Consider the following 20,162-nt stretch of genomic DNA (forward strand, 5'->3'; position numbering starts at 1 on the left):
TGCAGCCAATCAGGGAGTGACACGTCTGAGGCGGAGGACAGTCCTCCATAAAAGGGAGAGGGCTCCGCCATCTCTCGCTCTCTCTGGCTCCCTCTCTGGCTCTCTTCGCCACTGGCTCCTGATGGGGTAAGCAATAAAGCTTGTGCTGCAGAAGATTCCGGTTGCCCTGAGCGTGTTCTTACCAGGGGGGACACAAAAGCTCGCAATAATAGTTAAAATTAAATTTTGCAAGATATGATTGCATATGCATGGACACACATGGATAAATTTGAAGGTTTAGTTTCTCCATGTATTTGATAGAGGCTTTTACTTCACTGAAAATAAACTTGAAAAGAAATCCTATTGCGGTGGATGGAGGTAATGAGAAATGAAAAGATACTGCAAAATGACCTTTTAGAAAGTATAAATTGGATGAAATTAATACTAAGCTGTCAAATACATCACTGATGTGGCTTTATGCCATAAGCCAAACTACCATGTTTTTATAAAATGTTAAAATATGAATCATAAAATTATTTCACTGGGCATTCTAGGAAGAGTCAATATTTATAGGTTTATACATGCAAAAGGTACAGCTATTTTCTAAAATCAATAAGAATTGAAACCCTGAAGTTTTCTTGCTTATGTATTAGAGTGTACTGAATAGTATTATAGATTCTCCCCACTTTCTCTATCAACCTCCTAAAGTGGAAACATTTATTTTATGTGCATTAGTATTTTGCCTGCCTGCATGTCTGTGTGAGGGTGTTGTATCCCCTAGACCTGGAGTTACAGGCAGTTGTGAGCTACCTTGTGAGTGCTGGGAATTGAACCCCATTCCTCTGGGAGAATAGTCAGCAGTCTTAACCACTGAACCATCTCTCCAGTCCCTGGAAGCACTTGTTTAGAAAACAAATGATCACTGCTCTGGTCTCTCTTAAATTTCACAGGTTAATCTGAAAATATACATAAATATAATTGAATTCTGAATATTGATTAAGTATTCTCAATTTATGCTCATAAGTTATATCATTTTTGACATATTTTACCAAGAGTGAAATGATAAACATCACTACTTAAAATTAAACAGTAATATTGAATTGAACCTGAGATGGTGTTTCCATATCTTATTTTTATAAATGATCCATTTTAGAAAAAAATCAGAGGAAATATTAGATGGTCATTATGTTTGCTTCCCTTTATATTAATAAAAAGTGTTTGTCTATCAGTAATAAAACTTCATCTTGACACCATTTCAATCTTTGCAGTTTGAGGGAGTCCAACAAGTTTCTCCACTAGAGGTCATTAGTGATCTATATTTAACTCGATGGCTGTTTAAAAATGATGTAATTGGATAATTTGTAATGTATGCTTTCTGGGTTAAAGAAATATTGCTCCCGTAAAATTCTAAATTTAGAAAAGAGGTGCCTAGAGAATGATATATCATCCTTGGAAATTAAGTGACTCTACAAAGGTAAGTAAGTGGTGACTGTGTATGTGGAGGGTTAGTGAGTTTTAATAATTTGAGGCAGTCTGAGGGATGGATACCCTTCAAGGCAAAAAAGGAATGAGACCACCTTCATTGAGCTGGGTGTAATGTGTCTGAGGACTTAGCTAAGGAAGGACACTTGGGTTGCACTTTGTTTCCATTGCTCCCTGGCTAGAGGACAGATCCAGCCCCTACAGTCCAGATTTTCACTTTGTTAAATGAATATGGCCTGCTCCATGATTCCGTTAGCCTCTTCTTGGATTCTCTTTCTATGAGTGTCCATCAGATTCTGAAGTTTTGTTGGATGAGAACGTAGCCACCTTTATCCTTTGATCTCTCAGATAGACCTGAATCACGAAATCCACAACAAAAGAACACTTGTATGATTGTTCTTGAGATGTAGGAGAAGGAAAAGAATTAACTGTTGCCAGTAAGCATTCTTTACTGGGTGACATCAGGCAGTTAGGAATCATACCTTTAAGTCCTTGCAACATTTTAGGTCAAATGTATCTGTTTTTAAATCAGTTGCTTTATGAATTATGTCAATGGCCCCTCATTTACTATTTAGCACTGATCAATCTATAAAGATTCCTACCTAGCAATTTTATTATCAATTCATCAGTTGGACATGTAGGCTGTTTCCAAATCTGATTATTATAAATAGAGCAACAATGAACATGGATGCACAATTCTCTCTGTAGTAGAATGTTAAATCCTTTGTGTACATGCCTAAGAATAGTGTATCTGATGTAGGTATATTAATATTCAGCTTCCTGGGGAATCAGCATTTTGATTTACATGATGTCTTTGCAAGTTTACACTTCCACAAGCAATGAACAAACAATTTGTTTACCCACTATAAATGTAACTTTTATTCACCAGAAGTAACTGTTGTTCCAAAGGTTTGCAGCTGAGTAGCTTGCCCACTTCTAGTTCTTTCTGAACTCTAGCTGGCTGGTTCAACTCAGCTATTCTGGCTCAAACTCTTCCCCAAACTGTCTGATTCAATCTAGCTTCTCTTGTCTTCTCATTGAATTGCTCTGCTTGACTTCAAACAAACTCTGGTCATTTCTTCTAACCTTCTGGCTCCTTCTTATTCTCTAGCTCCTTCTGTCTTCAGCTGTGTCTCTGTAAAATTGTCCCTGTAAAACTGCCTTCTCTCTTCTTTCTTCTCTGTCTCTGTCTCTCTCTTCCTCCTCCTCCTTATTCTTCTCTCTCTCTCTCTCTCTCTCTCTCTCTCTCTCTCTCTCTCTCTCTCTCTCTCTCTCTTTCCTGCTCTCTTAAGTTGCTTTACTTTTCTGTCTGTTTTCATGAGACATTGGCCTATCTTATTTCTGACTCATTCTGTCAAAATTTTCTCTGATTTGTTACATTGTCTACCCCACAATTAGATGTCACTTTCAAACATAGATGGCTATTTCTATGAACTAACTTTACCTTGTTTGGTAAAGGGACTGTCTGTATTCTAGCCAGAGTGATTAAAGGTATGTTCTAAGTGTATTCCAGCTGGACCACACAAACCACAAACCTAAGCCTTTGGATATGATCACTTGCCAGAGTAGCCATGTTTCTAGATTAAAGTTCCTCTTTATTCCATATTCTTGCCAGTATATTTTGTCATTTGTTTTATTGAAATTGCCACTCTGACTTTGGTAACTTGAAATCCCAAAGTAATTTTTATTTTCACTTCCCAGATGAGTAAGAAGTTGAACATTTTAAAAACTTTTTCTCAGTCATCTATGTTTTATCTTTATGGACTCTATGTACCTAATTTTTAATTAAGTTGTTTGTTTTCTTGATATTTATTAGTATTTTTAATTCTTTATATATTCGATATACTAACCCTATATCAGATGTGTAATTGGTAAAGATCCTTTTTAATTTATTAGGGAGCAACTTTGTCCAAATGACAATGTCCTTTGCCATTTAAGCATTTGAGTTTCATGAAATTCCAGTTTTTAACTGTTTATCTTAAGGCCTATGCTTTCTATGTCTTGCACAGAAAGCTCTTCCCTGTGCCTATAAATTCAAGCCTATTCCTCCACTTTCTCTTCTATTAGATTCAGAGTACCTGGTCTTATGCTGAGTTCTTTGATGCATTTAGAATTGAGGATTGTGCCAATAGATAGACAAGGGCCTGTTTTAATTATTCTACACACTCCTATCCAGTTTGACCAGAAACATTGTTTGAATATGATGTCTTTTCTCCAGTATATAATTTTGACTTCTTTGTCAAAACAAACAAACAAACAAACAACAAAACCCAGCCAACCAAACAAAAAAACCTGTTGTGTTTAGATGGTGGAATTTTGTCAGCATTTTCAACTTGATTCTATTGATCAATATATCTGTTTTAGTGTCAGCAACATGCTGTTTATTATGAAAGCTCTGTAATACTACTTGAAATATGGGATGGCAATAACTGCAGCAGTTATTTCATTATTCAGGATTGTTTTAGATATTCTGTTTTCTTTTCAATGCTGTAGTCTGCTCTTTGAAATAAGTCATCTTTGGACTAAATAAGAATCATTCTTAGATGAGTGCTTTTACTTACATGCTCAGTATTATTTTGGCACCTTGCAATAAATGTTATTTAGATGAATCTGATATTAACTCTCATTTCTATCATTTAAAAATTAAATTGTATTATGCAAGGAACAAAACTAAAGCAGAAACTCATAGTTGTAACAATTTAAAACTTTAAATTCAATGTCCAACACTCCCAGACAACTAGAAATTAAGAGGACTGTCTCTTTAAAAATAGGCAAGCCCCAAAACTCCATGAAATTTCTCTCACATTCATGAATAAATCAAACTATGCATGCATAGGAGAATGTCTAATGAACACATAGGAGCAAATCAGTTTGCACTCTAAAATGCTAAGCTGCGAAGATTTCCTGCACACCATAATGTTGTCAGAATTGATATTTAAATCTTTCTAATGAGGATACTTAATTGAAACCTCAGAAGGACTATGACACGGAAATAATGTTAATATCCTCAGGACTAAACGTTCATCCTAAGATGAAAGCCAAAGTAAGTCCCTGTCTAGAAAATTATAGAATGAAAACCACACAAGTTCAAGACAATTTAACCATTCTCTCCTAGAAGGAGAAGGAGATGCACAGGTCTTGGAAGGTTACTGAAACTTGTTAATGTCAGGAAGCTTGGAAGGTACAAGACTCTTAAGGCTCCTCTTCAACGTCTTGAAAGATGCAGTGAGTACACAGTGGCTGAGATGAGTCAGACCGAGAACAGCTTCAAAGATGTACAGAGAAATAGAGGATGCAGACTTCATAGGTTACCACCAATGTTGGAGTGGGCTATTGTTGAGGCAGTTACCTTTGAGTGACCCATACTTCTGAAAGGAAACTTCCAACAACAGTGTAGAAAAACGGCTCAAGTAAATTCACTGGTTCACTAAGCTAGACCTGGGTAGAGTTGTTGGTTAAGTTTCTAACCAGTGTGCTGACTGGAGTGAATGGGCATTTGCTTAAATCCTCCCAGGAAAACACTAACCTGCAAAAGGATGCTATGGCCCATAATTGTACATGATTGACAGTGTGTGAATGTTAACAAAGTACTATCATTGTGAAATGAATAAAGGAAAACTGGACTCACAGATAAAAGCAAAAGTAGTTAACAGAAAAAAATGCTTAAGATGACTCAAATAGTATCAAAGACTGAATTTTAAATTGGTGTGTGTGTGTGTGTGTGTATGTGTGTGTGTGTGTGTGTTGTGTGTCTGTTGTGAAGGATTTAAATTAAATGATGCTGAACATATGAAGAATCTAGAAAAAAACCTATTATGCTGGGTAGTTTTTCATCAATTTGACACAAGCTAGAGTCATTTGGGAATACCATGTCCCCCCAGATCCTTATGAACAATCCCATCAATTTACATGAAGTTGATTCAAAACCTCAATCAATAGACACATTTTCACATTTTAACCTTATGATTATTAGAGCTCAGTCAACTGCAGGTAAAACTGAGGAGCCTAAAACCATAAAGGATGTATGGATTATATATGTGGGTTGTGAAGACTATGACATACATAGATATAAAACCCTTAAATTATAGGTTTGTAGTAGCAAAACAAGCAAAAGGAGGTTGACAGAGTCCTGTATTGGCAAAGCTATAATTTTTCATAAAGTACAAACACTACGTATAAGAAGGATGTCATCAGAATTAACCTTTGCAATTATTCGTCTAAAGCAAATCTGAATAATTACATGCTTAGTGTTAATTATGCTATTGAAGGAAAATAGACCTAATATTCCAATTTAAAAGTAGAGATTGTGCTGCTGGTTTAAAATAAATAACAAAGCCAAGTCTCAATGATGGGTTGTTTATACATAATTTGCTTATTATAAAAATGTGATGTCAGGAGGTTAAAGTGTAAGGATAAGAAAATCTACATTATACAACTGAGAAGAATTGATAGCTGATGTGAATATATTAAAACAATACAAAATGCATCTCAAGACAACTACCTCTTAGAAATACGACCATGTTTTTGTGTATGATTTCCTGGAGATCAAAGGAAAAATTAACCAAGACGGCATATCAATCATATGCATATGATTAGGTCCATAAAACCATATGCACCCAATAATAGAGTGAGAGCTATATACATCATGAACAAGGACAGAAAATATCCCTACCAGACTGGACTGGGGGCAAGCCTGTGGGAACTGTCTTGATTGATGATTGCTGTGGGAGTGCCTACTTCTGGTAGTGACATCTCTAGGAAAGTGGTTCTGGGTCCATCCCAGAATTGCTGATCAACCTATGAGGAGTAAGCCAATAAACAGTTCTCCTCCATGGCCTCTGTTTCACGTCCTGCTCCCAGGTTTCTTGCCTTGAATTCCTGATCGAATTTCTCCTAGCCCCTTGAATCATATTATCAATCTCAAGCATTGGGGGGGGGGGGCGGGGGAGGGCGGTAGGGGTTGGTGAATTTTTTTCTCTTTCTTTTTTTAACTTTTAACTGGTTCTCTGTGCATTTCTCATCATGCACCTCAAATCCCACTCATCTTGCCCTCTCCTAGTACCCACCCCCAACAGAGAAAAAAAATGTAGTGTAGTATCATAGTAGATCCCACAGTATATCTTTTCTCTACATTTCTTGTGTGTAAATATTTATTGCAGTGAATTGTCTGTCCCAGGTTCATTTCTACCTAGTGCCCTCAGTTCCAGGAGGAATTCTTCTAGTCTGTAGCTTGCTCCCATTCCTGGGAGCTCTTGGGGCCTGCAGGGAACACCACCTGCATGGTGCTGGACTGGTGGTCAGCTCAGGCTTGCTGTTCTCAGTGGATGTTAAGCTACTGAGCATTCAGATATTCATAGGTCAGAACACTGAGTGTAAACATGACTTCTCTCCTCTTTAGCACCTACTGATGCCCATGTGACATACAGGCCCCAGTTGCAATGTAAAGGGGCAGGTTGAAGTGCATTCATTATAGAGACAACAGCTCTTCTCTGACACAGGTTCTAGTCTGTTTCTCAGTGTTATTTATAAGTAGAAAATAGTAAAGGTAGTTATGAATTATAAGAAGAAGTAACAAAAACATGGAATAATTCTCATAAACAAATACTGTGGGTTAAGGACTGAAGTCAAAGCTACATCTATGCTGCTATTGTTACTACTTAACGGCACACAGGGGCCTATCATAAGATTATTTGATGCAGTTTTGAATGAACATGATCCTTCCTGGACAACTGCTATTACTATAATTATCTTCTCAAATGTGGCGAAAGAGGAGATACAGGAGCACATATCACCTAAATTCACAAGCCACCACAGGTGGTTTTAGCTGGGAGACTCTCAATAAAATTATATACTTTTCACCTAATCCCTGCCTACGGCATATTCTTTTGTGTGCATTCTGAGACGTGATTTCCTGCCCACTGCCCCTGCATTCCTCCTTCTGATTCTACCCCCTGAAGGAATGATTTCTTGGCTATGCTACTGGGTCTCTGTACGCAGCCCTGAGCTAACCTGTAAACTGAAAGCACGATACCAGTTGCACAGATGTCCTGTGACAAACATCCCAACCTTCCTATCAAATGCTGGGATCCGCATCTTCCCAAAGCTTTTCCAGGTTTGCTTCCTAGTCATTCTTCTTCTGTCTGTTTATGTTGCTACATCTCCTACCATTTATCTCCCTTTGAATTCAATGTGTCTGGCTCACCAAAGCAGTATTTATGACAAGACATGGTGATTCTTGTCACGTTGTTCTCCACAATGAGTGGACTCCTACTGATCAGGGGACAAATGCTTTAAAAAAAACATTTCCTGTTTTGTAGCTTTTTTGGTCTATATTTAAAGAAAGGACTATACTTCCTGAACTCCAATGAATACTTTCCGATGGACTTGAAAGCACAGCCTTCACAGAGCTAAAGTGACCTTTGTGTATTCTGCCTTATGAAAATGAAACAAACTGGCAGTTAAACAAGTTCTTTAAGGTGACTGTGTCCAACACAGCCATCTGTTCCCAACTTGTCTCATTTTAATTTGCTGTCTCCCTTTCGGCAAACAGATAATGAAGAAAGGAAGTAGGAGGAGGAGAAAGATACAAACCTGTACTTAGTGTTCAGAGAGGTAGGACTAAAATAAACCTTGCTAACACGTTCTTTTTCACCTACCCACAAGGGGGGGGGTGGTCTCAGACTGGGCACTATTTGTCTCCTTGATATTTGGTGGCTCCTTTGGTGTCACTAAAGGAGAATGAGGAGTGACAGCATCTGTTTCAGATTGTTTCAAAATGTTTAAATTGGGCAGAATTGCCGAGTGCAGCTTAAATAAACCCAGGAATGTACACAGTATGAATATGTGTTAGTATATTAAACATAGAGAAAGCCAGCATGGGTGGTTCTTCTATTTCACATGCCTCTCCTCTTTGCCAGCATTTTCACCAGTGGCTCCCAGACTATTTTTAAATATAAACTTCCAAATCACTGACACATTTTCTGAGGATAGGTGAATCTTTAATCCTTCATGGTATGTCTGGGGATTTTCTCAAAACACAGCTTGTATATGGCCAGGCTAAAAATACAGCAGAAACTATGAAAATGTAAACATTCTCTCTCTCTCTCTCTCTCTCTCTCTCAACTTCTCACAACTGGCATACAGTTTCTGAGGAAACAAGCATAATATGAAAGACATTTCCAACTAACAGTCCTATGTACTGCTAAATAAATAATTGTGTTTATTTGGGAAATAGTTAATGCAATTACTTCCAGACATACTTTTTTAAAAAATCTGAGCCGGGCGTGGTGGCGCACGCCTTTAATCCCAGCACTCGGGAGGCAGAGGCAGGTGGATTTCTGAGTTCGAGGCCAGCCTGGTCTACAAAGTGAGTTCCAGGACAGCCAGGGCTACACAGAGAAACCCTGTCTCGAAAAACCAAAAATAAATAAATAAATAAATAAAATAAAAAAAATCTGAGGAGACTTTTGTTGGTGTGCATATATATGTGTACATACACACACACACACAGAGAGAGAGAGAGAGAGAGAGAGAGAGAGAGAGAGAGAGAGAGAGAGAGAGAGAGAGAGAGAATTAGATGATTCAGGTACTAGGTACAATCACAGTTCTGTGCAAACTTCTTCATTATATACTTCCAGAAGTGTATGCTACATACCCATTAGAGAATGCCTGTCCATTCCCTCAGCTTCTGGTAACTGATGCTATTTATCTATTTTTATGAATTAATCTATTTTGGTATGTGTTGTAGGTATACTGGTATGTATCTTTTTGGGCTTGCCTTATTTGTAACTATACACCCTACTGTTAACAGGTTTGTACATGTTACAGCAACAATCAAGAGTTCTTTGCTTTTTAGGACTGAATAGGCCTTAAAAAGGTCATCCGGCTATTCTCGCCCTCTGCTTACTTTTCCTAATGCTTACATGTACATTAGCATTCCTACTTTTTGCTTTCAATTTGCAAGTATATTTCTAGAAGTGAAATTGCTGGATTGTGAGACAATCCCTACTTATTACCAATTATTCACAGTTATCCTAAATTCATAACGATATTTCCTTCTTAGTATTCTGTGTTTTTCTGCAGGAAGATACACTCATGTATATGATAACAATTTACTAAAAATTTTATTATTCACAGCATGTCAGCAAGATTCAAGGAGAAAGACAAGATGTCAGATGTCAAACTTTCTTTTCTTTCTTTATTTCTTCCTTTGCTTGTTTCTTTCTTTTATTTATTTCTGAGCAGAATCTCTGTGTATCCTGGTTGGCCAAACTTCTCAGGCTGACATCAAGTTCATTTAGTTTAAATATTATCTATCAGTATAAATTATTTATATTTATTGGTACATTAATATTTTATGGGTCCTTGCTTATTATTAGACTGTACAAAATCAACATTTACATGTATAGCCAAATATTAATTTTTTCTCTGAGGTTGCAAGAATGTCATATTGTATTCTTTTTTAATATATTCAATGTGTAACAGTACTTTAGACAGATAAGACAAGTAGGCTAATTGCATTCATTATCTTTTCATTATCTTACGAAGTAATGAAACTGGGTTATGTGCTTAACCTGCATCCTTTACGACTTAGGAAATATTATGTTTGTTTTAGGGATAAAGAGTTCAGACTGACTAAGCTACATCCCTCACTCTTTGGCTGTTTGTAGCTTTCTAAATACAACCACCTGATGTGATCTCCATGTTAAGGCCATTTTTAACCAACCCATTCTCAGCATCCCCTCCTCAAATGGCTGGTAGATAGAAAATGTCAGCGGTAAACTGACATCATTTTTCCATTTTGGACATCATTCATGTGCAAACAGACTGGCTGCACTGGAAGCAACAGTTCATCTTCAGTCCAATGCCAGTGGCTGGACACATGGTTTACAAGGGGAAAGTCATGATCACATGTCATAACATAGAGAGATTTCTCAATGCTTTGAGGACTTCTTTAAAAAGATGTTTTGTAATATGTATATATATATATATATATATATATATATATATATATGCATTTTGATTATATCATGCCGACATACTCAATGCATTTCGGTGCCTGTGGAGGCCAGAAAGCATTAGAACCCCTGGAACTGGAGCTGTGAATAGTTGTGAGCCAGCATGTAGGTGCTGGGAATTAAACCCCCAGATCCACTGAAAGAACAGCTAGTTTTCTTAACTGCTGAACCATCTCTCCAGCCCTGATTTTACTACTTTTAAGTAAAATCTTAATTTGTAATAGCCATAAATAATATTAAAATATTAATCCTAAGTTCTTATTTGAACAAATTACAATATTTTCCTTTCATTCTCTTTCCTTATCTCATCCTTCCTCCCCTACCCCTAACCTACAGAGTTGAAGTGAATAATTGTAGTTTTTTTTTTTTTTTCAGAATTATCAATGCAATAAACTACCATTATGGTCTCTGGTATCTATTAAGATCTTTGGAGACACATTAAGTCTCATTTCTTATTTATATTCACTTCCTCCCCTTTCCATATTTTGAAATAACAAGATAGAAATAGCATTTGGAGATCAGTCAGCTAGCTTTCCTAGCTTACAGCAAATAGCTAGGTGTCAGGGCAGGTTGGTGTACTGTCAACTTGACATGAACTAGAGATGCCTCCATCAGCTTGGCATGTGCCATTGGCTGAAGGCATTTTCTTGATTACTGACTGAAATGGGTAAGTGCCACCTGTGAGAAAGCTTGTATAAGAACCAGGCTGAGCCAGTCATGAGAGTAAGCTGATAAACAGCACCTCTTCATGGTCACCACTTCAACTCCTGTCTCCCTCTACGTAGCTGTTTGAGTTCCTGCTCAGTAATGAACTGTGAAAAGAAGTGTAAACCAAGTAGACTCTTTTTTCTCTTTCCAAATTGATTTTGGTCAGTGTTTAGTCATAACAACAAAAAGTAACTACTCTGGTGTCTGATTTATATTTATATATGCTATATTTGTATTTAATGGAGACAAAAAGAAAATTCTGTAAGCCTCTTCTATGGAATATGTTTAAAAATTGATCAGTTTTTGTTAGGGTATTTGTGTAGGCATGCACAAATGCATAAAATATCATTTATGTAATTTACAGTTTTAAGACAATGAAGAGAAATCCATGGCTTCAAAGGACATCTGTTTTCATTTTCAATGAAATGAGGGATCTATCCTCTTCATAGTGTCCTCCGGAGAGCTCACTACATATAGTCAATAGGACCTCTACTTGGCTTCATCATGAACACAATTGAAGAAGTGGATTCTGAAATGATTAAGAGAAGGGAATGCAATTCCCTTATGTATTTACTGAGCAATTTTTAGAAAATCATAATTTCTTTATTGGTTTGTTTCTCACTGTTAGAATAGGCAGACAAATGAGGTCTGTGTCACATGACTGAGGACAGAGAAAGGTGAGCAGTAAAGTTATTGGTCACTAACATTTAAATCTACAGATTGTGTAATGACATTGCCTCACAAATGTTAAAGAATGCCATCTACTCCATTTAGAGTCAGGAGAAAGAAAGACAAGAAGGATTAACGTACCCTGTTTGAGGTAAAACACTTGTGAAAATCCATGTTGCCCAATTTCAAGTGCTCGTAGATAATGTAGATTCTTCCCAGGACTGTAAGCCAGAGGTCTTTTATATAGCACATTGTTAAATTTTTCCATAATTACATGACTAAACCTCTCAACAATCTCTTTATGTATATATATATTTATATATATACATAGATATAGATAGATACATACATACATACATACATACATACATACATACATACATACATATATACTTGTGGTTCTGTTTCTCTAGGAAAGTCTAATACCCTTGAAAACATATTAGGATGCTATGAGCAGAATATATGTAAGATATGTACGATTCAAGAAAAACCCATATTCAAGAATTTGTGAAACTGACAACTTACTAATCTACCCTCAATTCTTATTTTCATCCAGGTGTTCAGCTAATTATCCAATGAATATGGAAAACAAAAGAGCATCAAAACTGTAATCTTAGCAATCTGTTGACAGATATGATATCTATTTTAAAGCAGCCCATATTCAGGTCATCAGAGGAGTCTCCCAGTCTCCTGGATAATGCATAAGGATGGACAAATTACTAAGCTATTTTTGCTATTCTTTTATCTGAAGGTGAATATATAAGGTTCTATAAAACCGTGAAAGTTAAAAGATAGTTCTTTGATAAGAACATCAGAAGTAAAGAAACCCAGTCCATGAAGGATGTGTCCCAGGGAATTTGCTATGCTAAATTTAGAAATTTCCCCAAACTACAAATTGTTTTGCCCATCTGACACTGTTAAAAGTGATTGTCAATGTATTTGTATTGATTTTTGAGACAGATTCCCACTATATATATTCCTGACTGGATCTTCTCCATGGAAATCAAGGTGGCCTTAAACTCAGAGATCTTACCTGCCTCTGCTATCCAGGTCCTGGGCTTAAGGGCATGAGCCACCATGTCTGGCTTGCAAAGAACTTTAAATTCTTGTGTATTCATATGTGCCAAAACACAAAATTCAAATCTAGAAGTTAAATAACTTAGGATTTAGGATGGGGGTCTGAAACTGTGGCCAGTTTGGAAACTAATAAGTTGGCTTTCTATAGAATCTGAGATACTGACAGAAGACATGGACTCCTAATTCTGATACGGGGGATTTCATTTCCATGAGCTCAGCAGGAATACTGGTTCTATATTCTGTCTGATCTCCTTGACTTACCACCCACTGGGCTCCATCGGAGCTGTGTGGATGTAAAGCAACAGCAATGCTGTGCTCACAATGTTTTTATAATGCTGGTGACAGACATCATACTTAGAAAGCACCACAATCTTAAAAGATGGCTGCAGGGAAACCTGCCTAGTCTTTGTTCTGGAGGGCATGTTTTTAATTACACAAAACAAGAGAAAAACCAGTCCTCAGCTAGCCTAAGTGGAGACCTAGTCTTCCAGTCAAGCAGGCAATCACTTAGCTAAGGGACCGCTGTTCTAGAAGGTGGGACCACCCTTTGCAAGAGGGACCTACCTTAAGGTATGCTAAAGAGGTCCTGTCAGGGATAATTAGCCCTTTAGTGATGATGTGTATATTAACTTCCCACAATTCCTTCTCCCTAGGGCAGTAGGTTACAGAGCCACAGTGGTCTTTCTAAGTTTGGCTGCTTTTCCGAATTACTCCGAATTGTCCATTCTTCCTTTCCGAGCTGTAGTCACAGATGAGCTGCCTAGCCCACTCCGCATCTTCTGTGGGTTTCTCAGCATCAGAACTTGTTTCTTTACCTTGAGTAGCAAGTGCTTTAACCACTCTCCCTTCTCTCCCGCCCCAGAAAGTTATCTTAAACAGGATGCCAAGGCGTCCAACAGCTGTAACCTAGGAAGCAAACCCCACAGTACAACAACTTAATTTGTTCTGTGAAAGAAATGGAAAACGCAGGGATTCAGAAAAGGGAAAATGGTTCCCTGAAATTACATTGTTTCTCTTAGGAGTCTTCCAAACTTGGAACCCTGCAGCCCCAAATCCAGATAGTAACCTTAATTCCTGTTAACTCAGTGATTAACCAGAGAGTCCTGAAGCCATCCTGGTGGAGTTTCCAGGAGAAGTAAAAATATTGGAGCTAATATACTTCTAAGCACAAAGGCCAATGAACCAGGATGGCCGTGTCTCCTTTCTGTCACATTTTGTACTCTTTTCTTACTCCTGGATGTCTGAATTTAGGTATTTTCTTAAAATTCTGACTCTAGTGAGCATCTGACAGTACTGATGTTTTATTCTTCTGGTGGAAGATTTACTCAAAACAAGAACAGATTAACTCTGTATGTGCTCATCTGTTAACAACGTATACATATGAATTTCTTGAGAAAATGGCGTTGTAGTTCCTTATTCTTTTGTGTGTGTGTGTCGTGAGCCTACCCTTTAATGGCTAAGCCATCTCTCCAGTCGTCTTTATTCTTTTTTATTCCTCTCTCATATATTACATCCAGATTGCAGTTTCCCCTCCCACCTCCCATCCTAGTTTCTCTTCCCTCTTCCCTATCCAATCTATTCCTTTTCTGTTTCTTTTCAGAAAGATATCTTCCCATGGATATCAACCAAACATGGCTTATCAAGTTGCAGCAGCACAACCTCTCTTATTAAGACTTGGTGAGGCAGTCTAACAGGAGAAGTGTACCAAATGTAAGCAGAGGAGTCAGAGACAGACTCTGCTACCACTGTTCGGAGTCCCACAAAAAAGACCAAGGTACAGAACTATAGCATATATGCAGAGGGCCCAGTCAATCCATTCAGGCTCCTTGATTGTCACTTCAGTCTCTGAGCCCTTATAATATAAGCTTAGGGTGGTTGATTCTGTGGGTTTTCCTGTGATAACCTTGACCCCTCTGGCTCCTGCAATCCTTCTTCTAACTCTCCTTCAGGATTCCTGAGTTCCACCTATTGTTTGACTGTGGGTCTTTGCATCTGATAAACATTCTCTATGAGACAGAATTTAAAAGTGCCCCTACCAATTCTTCCTGTCCCTCTAGTCTGATTCTTAATAGATTTCTTGTTCCTATATGAAACTATAGGAATGACCATGAATTGTCTACTTCTGTATTGCATGCCTGTCTCCTAAAGTCCCAGCAAACCTGGGATGGTATAAATATCTTATTTAGGATTGACCTCTTAACTCTCATTTAATCTTACTATCTTTGAATACCATGAGTCTTTGCCTTCAGTGAAGTTCACAGGTTACTCTAGTTCATCAACACTATATCAGTCTAGATGAGCAATCAAGTTAAATTCCTTTCTCAGATCTATGACTCTCGACACTGTATGCAGGGACCTTATAATGGGTTTGCAGTAGCAGGTATCATTTCTCCTTGGTGAAAATGTTTTAAATTCACTCAGGTGTGCTTAGTTTAGTGATCAATGAATGACAATGTAATGATTTCTTTCTTTCTTTCTTTCTTTCTTTCTTTCTTTCTTTCTTTCTTTCTTTCTTTCTTTCTTTCTTTCTTTCTTTCTTTCTTTCGGTTTTTTGAGACAAGAGTTTCTCTGCATAGCCCTGGCTGTCCTGGAACTTACTCTGTAGACCAGGCTGGCCCCCAACTCAGAAATCCGCCTGCCTCTGCCTCCCAAGTGCTGGGATTAAAGGCGTGTGCCACCACCGCCTGGCTTTTTTGACTGAACCTCTGAACCTGTAAGCACCAATTAAATATTGTCCTTATAAGAGTTGCCTTGTTCATGGTGTCTGTTCATCGCAGTAAAGGCTTGGATTTCTTTTCGTGTATTTTATATAACCCAACATTATGTGAGATCATATATTTTTCAGAATTTGCAATAGGACCATGTGTGTGCTCACATACTTGGGTATTTTTCTTCAATGAGTTGACTTTTTATAGCTCACTTCATCTTCATTTTCTACTTTGTAAAACTGTGACCAGCCAGAGGTGATAAATGATCGACTTTTAGGGCTATTTCAGAAAATACTCACAGATCAGTCTTCAGAACTTTGGTATCTGGCTTCTCAAGAATGCCTCGTTCCCATTTTTCTTGTGTTTTAAAAACACCAACATTGCAGTTTATTAGTCTGTTGTGTGTCTGCTGCAACAGATATTGTTGCCTAACAGCTGTGATGTATTTACCAATATTTGCTTTTGAAAAATGCCCTGGAGATAGTGCTTATACTGTACTGTGGATGTTTGTATAAAACAAAGATGACAAGATGAGTTAACATTCCAGTAGGCAGCAGTAATTGAACTTAGAGGATAATAAAAAAAATGGAAAGAACATAAATATGGGACAAAGGAATATGTTAGAGCAATCCAGGGAAAATCATATTAAAGATTGGGAGCAGATACTAGGAAGATCTATTATTTACATGGGCAAAGTTGACAACAAAGAAATAAAAACTATTCCAAACAAATCCCTGAAATTAAAAAACAAACAAACAAACAAACAAACAAACACAAAACCCCCCCAAAATCACTTAGTTTCTTTGTGGAGATGCTAAAAGAGTTGAATAGGTTTTTATTAAATATGTATTTTATGACGCTCTAGATCTTTTTCTCATAGCTGCTAAATGAGTGGTTTTATATATTACTATACTTGTTAAAATTTGATTTTAATGGACATTTTAAAGCTGTAGCAGAGGAGTTATAATTGGGAACCTTTTAATTTTAGAGTTAGATATATTTATAAAGCTTCAGCTCTTTCCCTTCAAAAATAATACTTAAATTCTGCAAGCCTTTGGCTAGTTTCTAGACTTCTTATGGCATTGCTCTTGACAATTTTTTGCAAGTGTTCACTTTGATTTGGCGTGCAGTCGAGTTACTTTGATGTGACACAAAAGGTATGTGATTGTATCTTAGCTAGGATTCTCTTTTCATCTCACAAGGTATTTTATATAAAGAAGCTTAAACTAGAGCATAAACGAGCAAATCAGATCATCCTACCTCACTGATTAGAACTTTAATTGCATATCATAATATTTAGAATAAATTTCATGCCTCTGAGTATAGCTGCCAAAACAGGTTGGTTTAAGTCTTCAAGTGTGAGTCACATGCAACAATTAGGTATGTGGCACTACTGTGAAGTTAGTACCCATATCGAACCCATTGTTTTTACTGGAGAAAGATTAGGGGTCTTTGGTTTAATGGTGGTAGTTGTCGTGATAGATCTCTGAGTTTTCTATTATTTTCATCCTTCTCTGGTTGTTTGTATTCTCATTTACCTCTAGAAGCTAGGAACTCCTGCTTTCTGAACTCCCAGAGCATCAGGAACCATTTAGAATCACATTTCAGTTTAATTTTATTGTTATAGTCAACAGAATTGGTAGCCATAGCTTTTTCAAGGAAGGAACTGTTGTCTGAATGTAAAGAATTCAACAATCAAACAATTCAGTGTTAAGTTTCTTCAGAGTCAGACTTGGCCACAGGGAACAACTGTCATTGAGTTAATAACTGTCTTCTTTTAGTAGATCCTATCTACTTGTGAATACAGCAAATGTATATAGTTGATGTAAGAAAGTATGATAGAGAGTTTTCCCCAGGGCTCTTTGTTGTATTGGTTAAGGCTTTGGTGGCTTGCACAATCTATTGTACTTTATTTTCTTTTGAGTCATTTTTTCCTATTCATTTCCTCACAGATGTTGGTCCCTAATAAATATTTTGAGTTTCTAGGTTATATCTCAGAAATAGGGTCAGTTCCAAGAAGCTCACTCTTTCTTAGGATTAGTAGTATTCTGAAAATCTAACAGAAAAAATGTGGTTAATTCTTAAAATTACCCAATGGTGGTTGGGGAAGGTTTTCCAGAATGAAGTAATTCATTAGAAGTTTAAGAAACACAAATGAATAGCAGCTATAGAGATAATGAGATTGTATGGCTAAAGATAATTTTTATTTATGTATACCAAAGATAGAAGAAAAATTATTGTCAAAAGAAAGATAGAAATCCAATGCAAATGAATCTCTGGCTACTCACAAACAGGCTCTTATACCTTCTGAGAAGAGAGTTAAGAAATGAAGAATAGCCAGGTAGTGGTGCTGCACGTGGCACACACCTTTAATCCCAGCACTTGGGAGGCAGGTACGTGGATTTCTGAGTTCAAGGTCAGCCTGGTCTACAGAGTGAGTTCCAGGAAGCCAGGGCTATATAGAGAAACTCTGTCTCAAAAGACCACAAAAAAAAAGAAAAGAAAAAAAGAAAGAAAGAAAGAAAAAAAGAAAGAAAAAAAGAAAAAAGGAAGAAAGAAAGAGAAAAGAAGTGAAGAATGAAGGGCTGTCTTTCTTTTTTTTTAATATTTTTTATTACGTATTTTCCTCAATTAAATTTCCAGTGCTATCCCAAAAGTCCCCCATACCCTCCCCCAAGTCCCCTAATCACACATTCCCACTTTTTGGCCATGGCATTCCCCTGTACTGGGGCATATAAAGTTTGCATGTCCAATGGGCCTCTCTTTCCAGTGATGGCCGACTAGGCCATCTTTTGATACATATGCAGCTAGAGCCAAGAGCTTCAGGGTACTGGTTAGTTCATAATGTTGTGGCACCTACAGGGTTGCTGATTTCTATAGCTCCTTGGATACTTTCTCTAGCTCCTCCATTGGGGGCCCTGTGATCCATCCAATAGCTGACTGTGAGCATCCACTTCTGTGTTTGCTAGGTCCCGGCCTAGTCTCACAAGTGACAGCTATATCTGGGTCCTTTCAGCAAACACTTGCTAGTGTATGCAATGGTGTCATCGTTTGGAGGATAATTATGGGATGGATCCCTGGATATGGCAGTCTCTAGATGGTTCATACTTTTGTCTCAGCTTCAAACTTCATCTCTTTGTCATCTTCTGTCTTAGTTAGGGTTTTACTGCTGTGAACAGACACCATGACCAAGGCAAGTCTTATAAAAACAACATTTAATTGGGGCTGGCTTACAGGTTCAGAGGTTCAGTCCATTATCATCAAGGTGGGAGCATGGCAGTATCCAGGCAGGCATGGTACAGGAGGAGCTGAGAGTTCTATGTCTTCATCCAAAGGCAGCTAGTGGAAGACTGACTTCCAGGCAACTAGGGTGAGGATCTTATACCCACACCCACAGTGACACACCCATTCCAACCAGGTCACACCTATTCCAACAAGGCCACACCTTCAGATGGTGCCACTCCCTGGTCTAAGGATATACAAACCATCACATTCCACTCCCTGGTCCCCATAGACTTGTTCAAAAACATGAGTCTATGGGGGCCATACTTAAACATAGAATAATGCAAAATGCATTTAGTGCAACTTTCAAAGTCCTCATAGTCTATAGCAGTTGCAAGAATGTTAAAAGTCCAAAGTTCAAGGTCTCTTCTGAGATTCATTCAACTTAATTAACTGTAATCCCCAAAGCAAGGCAAGAAACTAGCTGGGCAAACTCCAAACTCTGCATCTCCATGGCTGATGTCAAAGTGGTCTTCAGATCTCCACTCCTTTTTCATCTTTTTTGACTGCAACAAACTGCTTCCTCCTGGGCTGCTTGCACTCCCTGTTAGCAGCTTTCCTCAGCATGTATCCCATGGCTCTGGCATCTTTGACATCTTTGAGTCTCCAAGGCAATTTCAATGTTACAGCTTCTTCTTTCAGTGTCTGGGATTCCACTTGATCTTTTGGACTCCTCCTAAGAGCTGGCATCACTTTTCCAGCTCTGCCCTCTGTAGCACTCTAAGCTCAGGTTGATCCACTCCACTACGGCTGCTGTTCTTGGTGATCACTCCATGGTACTGACATTTCCAATACACTGGGGTATTCCACACCAACTAGGCTTCACCAATAGCCTCTCATAGGCTCTCTTCAGGGTTCCAAGCCTCAAATCCTTTGCATGACCCCTTCAGTCCTAAGCCATCAACTACAGCTGAGGCTTCACCTTCTCCAATGGCCTTCCCTGGACTCTCACAGTGCTAAGCCTCAGCTTCTCTCCATTATCCCTTCATTCCTTCGCAAGCAGTACCACCTGAGTGACTCTTACACATTACCAAGTCCAGCCGCAGCATGAGGTACAACCTTGGTTATCTCTGAAACACAGCTTCTTTGTGCTCCCAGCAAACACTTCCCAGAAGATTTCACCTCAGTGATGCTGGTCTCTTCTTAATCACTGCTAATTCCTTAGCTCCAGCTAACCAGCATCAATTTTCCCAGTAGTTTCTTCCATTCTTAACTCTAGAGCCAGAGCCACGTGGCTGAA

The 20,162-nt window shown here is 38.0% G+C and overlaps 1 non-coding gene across 1 annotated transcript; it reads right to left on the bottom strand.

Moving 5' to 3' along the window:
* Positions 1-6,784: 6,784 nt before the first annotated feature.
* LOC115031214 (small nucleolar RNA SNORA17) lies at positions 6,785-6,914 on the bottom strand. The gene has a single exon (XR_003836833.1). It is a non-coding gene; the product is annotated as a small nucleolar RNA SNORA17 (small nucleolar RNA).
* Between the last annotated feature and the right edge of the window lie 13,248 nt (positions 6,915-20,162).

Source organism: Mus caroli, unplaced genomic scaffold (genome assembly GCF_978045245.1).
Source record: "Mus caroli unplaced genomic scaffold, Mus_caroli_1 scaffold_4, whole genome shotgun sequence".
Taxonomy (NCBI): Eukaryota; Metazoa; Chordata; class Mammalia; order Rodentia; family Muridae; genus Mus; species Mus caroli.